Genomic DNA, 7,574 nt, shown 5'->3' on the forward strand with positions numbered 1-7,574 from the left:
TACTTTTTGATTGTATTTGAAAGATTAAAGCCTATAGGCAACTTTCAAAAAGGAAAACATATTTGTACACGTGAAAAAAATGTTATAATGAAAAATTGTTAATGACAACATTCGGAAGCTAACCAATTCAGCTAAATTTTGAAGTAAAATAAATTCATTGTAAAAATCCTTTGAAAGATAAATATTAGTTTTCTGGGTCTATTTCAAAGATAATTAGTAAAGTAAAGTCCAACGATATTGAATTAAATTAAAAAAACAACAAAAAAAAACCTTGTTTGTATATAAAAAAAAACATGACTTAAAAGGGAAAATTTTGTTTAAGCGTAAATGAATGAATGAAGTATAAGCGATGATTCTACAGAAGGCCAAAATGTCAGAAAGTCAAAAGGCTGTCTGAAAATGACGTCAGGTAGTTAGAGAGCGAGGAAGAAAGTGCTGTTTTCTTTTTTCCCCAGCCGTGCATCCGTACATTCCTATATCCTATCGTCAACGTTTATATATTTTTTACCATTTTTTAATTTAATTATTTTTCTGTGTTCCTGTTTTTAAATTATTTTTTTTTTAAATTATGTTACGCCGAAAGTTTGACGTTCGTTCAAGCAAAGAAAATATGAGAATCTTACATATAAAAATTTTGTGAAACATGTAATCTAAAAAATAAAAAAAGTAGGAATATTTTTTGCGATTATAATTTTTTGCGTGAAAATATTAAATAAACAATGCTTAATTCAATGATAATATCGGTAGTCCGAGAAATTAATTTTTCTTCGACTTATATCGAATTTATTAAAACAGACTTGGGGGGTTAATTTTTGTTCCTGAAAAAAAAAATTATTATAATTTACGATGCTTTATTTTCATAAAAAAAAGCAAAAAATAAATTCAGTCTTTTTTTTTTTTTTTTTTTAACTACTGAAAACCATAACTTTAATACAGGTGTTTGTTGCTTAAACAAAATATTAAATTTCCACTAAGATTCAAATAAAAATAATGGATTCATTATATTTCGTGATAATTATTTGATAAATACTGAAAATTTCATTAAAATTGATTAATTTACTGACGTTTTTGTGAATTTTTAATTAAAGAGAGGTGCTCAAAATGTTTATACATTTTGAGCACCGGCTATTAATATTGCACTACCTAGTACATACGATTGAATACAATTTCATTCTATTGTTTATATTAGCAGTAAAGTCACGGTTTAGCATGAAATGTGACTTTAAATTTCTTTTGTATCAGTTTTCATTAATAAATTGTACGGAACACGTATTTTCACCTTCGTCTCTTCACTTGATTAAAAGACTGTACTTGTTCCTAAATAAATTATTATATATCTTCTATTCTATCTTCTTCTATCTTCTTCTTCTCTTCTTCTCTATATAAATAAAATGAACTCATTTTTTCCCGTCTGATTTTGACATTAATAGGATTAAAAATCAAGATATTTCATGCAAATATAATATGCACAAACGGCAGAACAATATCTGAGGTGTGTTATAGGCTTATTATTTCTCAAATTCCTCGATAATCTTAGATTTCTATACTTTTTCTGCTGAGAAGTCACGGCCAAAATCGGTTAAGATCAATGGAAGTGGTAAAATATTTTCTCTCTAATAAATTCCTCCTCCCCCTGCCACCACTTAACACCGTTTGGGGATCGTTCACAAGGAACAGTTGAGAAGAGAACACCGGTTTGGCTTCGTAGTTCTTTCATGTGAAGTTATTTAAAATCACTAAACTAAGCAGCAGTGCTCTGTGGCGTAGTGGTTAGCGTGCTGGACAATTCACATTATATTTTCACGTTCGCGCCGACCTACCGTAGTCGTTTTTTTTTTTTTTCCTAAACAACTGGAATGGACTTTTCTTGGTGGCCGAACTGTTAACGTTGCAGATGTTTTTTTTTTTTGTTTGTTTGTTTTTTTTTTCACACTTTATTTTCCTACTTTTACTTATGACTCCGGGTTTGATCCTTCCTACTTACCTACGATAACATTTTTTAAAACTCCCCCCCGTCCCGGAAACAAACACTCGGGCAACGCCGGGTACCCCCGCTAGTTATATATTATAAATATATGAATAAATAAATAAATAAATAAAATATCATATATTAGAAATAAATAAATTACTATATATTATGTATGAATGATTTTAACACTGGAAGTTGTTATGAGATCAATATTTTAAAAACGTGTTCAAATTTTAGGCGTGCGTCTATTCTCTGAAGAGGCTATTCTGTGTTCGCGCCGAACGCATATAAAATGGAAATATATCACGAACTCTTTCTAACGTTTAAGAAATACGCCCTCATTAAAATATATGTTCTGAAACTGCATTACCCATGCTACTTGGATAGGTGCTTTCAGTTTAATCAAACGGAGTCTTCTTTTTTTTACGAGTCACCATTTATCATGGCCCGGAGGCCACTCGAGGATAAGGGTTAATGAGTGAACAGTAGTCAATGGGAAACTGTAATAATCGTTATTATTTAAGGAGACGGCTCATCAAGAACTTGTTTACGTTGAACTTGAAAACATCCATATTGTAGTCAGTTGGAAAGCAGGAAAATGGAACAGAGTTCCACAAGCGTGCAGTTCTAAGAAAGAAGCTTTGTTCATGGAATCTACTTTTAGGTTTAAGCACAGATAAAGAGTGGGGAAAATTATTGATAGTGGTTGCAGGTAGACGAGTATTTTTCGTGAAAGTCCAGCCAGGGGGGAACCATAGATTGGAGCCCAGACAAGTACAATTGTATCGTGGTGTCTATTCGTGTCGGACGTCTATATAAAAAGAAAATATGTAATAAGTTTTGGAGATGGACCTATATAGCATACTAGCAGAGGGGCTCGGCATTGTTTGTAAGTAAACGATGATCAACGAATGTTTTAGGATCCCGTATTTTTATTGTCATCGAAATCGGTGAAATTTCCAATTTTTCGGTCAAATCAGACTGCCTGCTCTAATTGGGAACCCATCGCGGTACACTAGAAAGAAGCTTCACATGCTTCCCCGCAGTGATTTAGTTCACTATACTTGGTAGTTTACATTGCACTGTAAAGAACCTACTGTTGATTTTATAAAAAAATTTTTTATAAATAATGGCTTCAATTAAAATTTAAAATGCAAAAGGTTATGTCATTGTGCTCTAAACAGAAACAGTCATTTCGCACGAACCCCCGTCATATCAAAGAACGGACTGTTGATCTTATATGCCGGGCATTTCAGCTTGTGTGGTAATAAAGCTTCTTAAATGTACTTATGATGTTAGGCTGTGTAAGGTGTTAATTTTGGTCAACATTACTTGTTCCTTCTTTTATCGGAATATTGCGATTATCAATCATCGATAGTTATCGAAAACATTCCTATACAAAACCTGTCTGTCAGAAACATAAAATACCTGCGTGCGAAATTTCATAAACATCGGTCCAGCAGTTTTCGAGTCCAAAGGTAACTCTCTCTCTCTCTCTCTCTCACACACACACACACACACACACACACACACACACAGAGTTTCTTTTATATAATAGTAGAGGTATTATTGAACGATATCAACTCTAGTACATGAATAAATCTGTTTTGTTTAGATCAAAGAGGAGGGGCAGCATTATCGTGGAATCTGCATTCGCGCTGGGCATCCATGAAAAAGGATAATGTGAAAAATATCTCTGCTATTGGCTTCCACATAAAACTTGTAGATGTCGCTCCTGTTATTTGGATTCTGAAGTCATGACGATGGAAAGAGCCCAGCGTTACGTCTGGTTTGATTGTTTTGTTTTACAGCGTGTCGACCGGTTTCTCTTGAATCCAGTAATTTTGGAAAAAAAAGGTTCTCATGCTTCAATTTCTTTATACATTCAAGTATTTACTCATGGCGTTTGGTTTCGTAGTTTTATAGAGGAAATTTGTTGTTTTTGCTTTTGGCTTTGCCGAACATGATTGAGTTTTGCAAAGGGAAAGGCAAAAAAACAAAAAAAAAAACAATAACATCAACATTTGGTTCATTTTATGTTGAGAAACCAGTATTTTCAGACGGCCTGATTTAATAGCACCAGGAGTGTTACCATGGTGTTCCTTGTTAAACTGTATATTTCCATTATTGTTCTAGAACGTAATGGCCGATTGCCAAGATCTGAATGGATTAGTATATCATGTAGCGTATCTAGCGAAGAAGGCACAGGAGCAACAGATTTTGAGCGTTCGACGTTCAAGTTGGCTCATTATAAATGATGGATTGTAGCCACGAGGGACTGGATCGCATGGATAGGTCTGTTATTTATTTGTGGGTGTGTCGATCTATGATGTAAGTATTATCTAGGAGGATGGATGCGAGCCAGATGCGGTGAGGCCGAAGCATTATAGATTATAAGAAATGAAGCAGTCACTTATAAGATTGGAGAACTGTGTATAAACACACACACGCACACACACACACACACATGTCTGTGTATATATATGTGTGTGTGTGCATATGTGTGTGTGTGCGTGTGGTTAGAGCTGCCGACTGTCCACATGACGGTCGTAGGTTCGATCCACGACTGAGGAAAGGTGTATGCCTAGCCGCACTGATGAGTTGTGATACAACGAAGCAGTACTCTGTGTGGAGGACTATTCAGTCCCCCCCCTCTTTGAGTTGAGCACTTTGTAAATATATTTTCACCCGATACGTATTTAAGTAATTATGCGAAGCCCATTATCAGTTTGTTTTTAAATAAACTGATGGTTTGAGCACTGTGCAACGGGCAAGTTGTTAAATTAATAGACATCTGAGGAAAAATATTTACAGGTACTGATTCGTAGTCCGAGGGTTAGAGCAGCACAGCGGTTGTAGGTTCAATCCACGACACTGGGGAAAGGTGTATGTCTAGCCATACTGATGAGTTGTGATACAACGAAACAGTACTTTATGTGAATGACGAAACAGTACTTTATGTGAATGACGGTGGGAAGATATCAAATATTTCAGCTTGTGTGGTAATAAAGCTTCGTTAATGTACTTATGATGTTAGGCTGTGTAAGGTGTTAACTTTGGTCACGATTACTTGTTCCTCCTTCCATCGGAATATTGCGATTATCAATCATCGATAGTTATCGAAAACATTCCTATACAATATATATATATATATATATATATATATATATATATATATATATATATATATATATATATATATATATATATATATATATATATATATATATTTCCGGTGGGAAGATATCAAAAAAATTAAAAAATAACTGAATTTCAACAAGTAATAAATATTAAGGAGTAGGGGGGTAATATAATAATATAAAGGGACACCCCCTCTATATTACCCTCTCCTCCTTATTACTTCTCGCAACCTTAAATTCCTTTTCAACTCTCCATTTTTAACCCATTCCACTTCTCTTAACAGAAACCAGATCTTCACAATCAACTTAAACCCATAAGACCTCTAACTTTTGCCCATCGCCACTCATCGCAAATTTTCTTTCCTCAACGTTTGAAAAGGTCTGGAACCTTTTTAGTTTTTGTACCTTAATTTTTCTTGCGTGATGATATCTAATATGATTGAAACAATTTGCACATCGTCGCAAGATATGACTGTATTTACACACACACACATATATATATATATATATATATATATATATATACATATGCATATATATATATATATACATATATATACATATATGCATATATATACATATATGCATATATATACATATATGTATGCATATATATATACATATATATACCTATATATGCATATATATACACATATTTACATATATATATATACATATATATGCATATATATGCATATATATACATATATACACACATATATATATGCATATATATATACATATATATACATATATACACATATCTCTCTCTCTCTCTCTCTCTCTCTCTCTCTCTCTCTCTATATATATATATATATATATATATATATATATATATATATATATATATATATATATATATATATATATATATATATATATATATAAATGTAACTCTTGGTTCGTTCGCAATTAATAGTCTAAAAAACCACTGGACGTATGGCTTCCATGTTTTGGTATATGTTTTCTATATGAGTTTATGATTTGTTTCTTGCAAAAAAAAAAAATACCCTCTCTGAAAAAAAAACAGGTAAAACTAGCTGATAAAATATGTAAGCCTTCTGGGGAGCTAATCGCTTCAATATAATTCCAGAAACATATAGTGAGAAAACACGGAACATTTTGTATATTGAATATACTATATTTATAATTTTTTATTGTAGGAAGTTAAAATATGGACTTGGGGGGGGGGGTGAATTAGCGATTTTTCAAAATTTCAGATGAAAATTTCAGCGATTTTCTGGACATTTCTTTCTCCTGATCTCGCGGGGTTTTTTTTAATCTCAGAAAAGGATATTTTGCTCTCACAGGCTTAATGTAAACATAATGTGTTTACAATATCGGTAAATTTTCAATGGGTTTAATCACATGATTATTGATAATGTAACCATGTGATTGAAATTTGATTTAAATTAACCACACGTGGTCGCTTTTCTATCGTATATTCATCGGAAAATGGTAGGTACAGACAAAATTAATGCAGACGCTCAAAGTGTATAAACATTTTGACCCCTCCCTTTACTTAAAAATTCACCAAAAATCAGGAAATTAACGAATTTTAATGAAAATTTCAGTATTTATCAAATAATGATCGCAGAATATAATGAACTAATTATTTTTACTTAACTCTTAGTGAAAATGTTTTATTTTGTTTAAACAAAAAATACCTTTACTAAAGTTATTGTTTTCAGTAGTAAATAAAAAACACAAGAATTTATTTTTGCTTTTTTCTATATAAATAAAGCATCGTAATTTGTAACAATAAAAAATAAATTTTACAGGAACATTCCGAAAAAAGCCCCTAAAGTCCGTATTAATGAATTCGATATATCGAATTCATTAATATGGACTTTAGGGGCTTTTTTCTCGAAGAAAAATAAATTTCTCATATACTATCAGGAAATCAAAGATTCAATTAGATTCCTATTTCAGTCACCTAAATTATTTAGGGTGAAATGAGTTTAGGAATTTATAGCCAAACCTAAATATTTTTTTTTTTTGCTTAAAAAAATAGCATTAATACAGTAAGTTAGGTAAAATTTGCATAGAATGCTCTGCTTTACGGTTGTTGTAAAAATGAAACGGAAATTTGAATTTCGTTCCCTTTTAAATTCGGTACATTTTTACATTACGTCTAACTCATCGTTCACATTCGACACGTCAACTTTTATAGCTTTTCGGGTATGCTGGCAAGGTTAGGGGTGTCTATTCCGAAAGCCGTTCTAACATGGGTAGATTGGTAGGTGTGTCAGAAATTTCGTGAAAATAGTGAATAATTCCACCCCGTCTTTCCAAGCTTATAACTCCTCGAAAAATGTAACTCAAGCCCTAATTTTTTTTTAATTAAAGGAGCAAGGACCAAGGTTGCATTAAAAAATAAAAGCAAACAAACAACGTGTTTAAAAAAAAAGGTTTTAAACTTCGGACTTTACGGGTAAATTTCTAAAAACACTACTTTTTTTGTT

The sequence above is a fragment of the Euprymna scolopes genome, chromosome 38 (assembly GCF_053919585.1).
Source record: "Euprymna scolopes isolate OS-2025 chromosome 38, ASM5391958v1, whole genome shotgun sequence".
Classification (NCBI taxonomy): Eukaryota; Metazoa; Mollusca; class Cephalopoda; order Sepiida; family Sepiolidae; genus Euprymna; species Euprymna scolopes.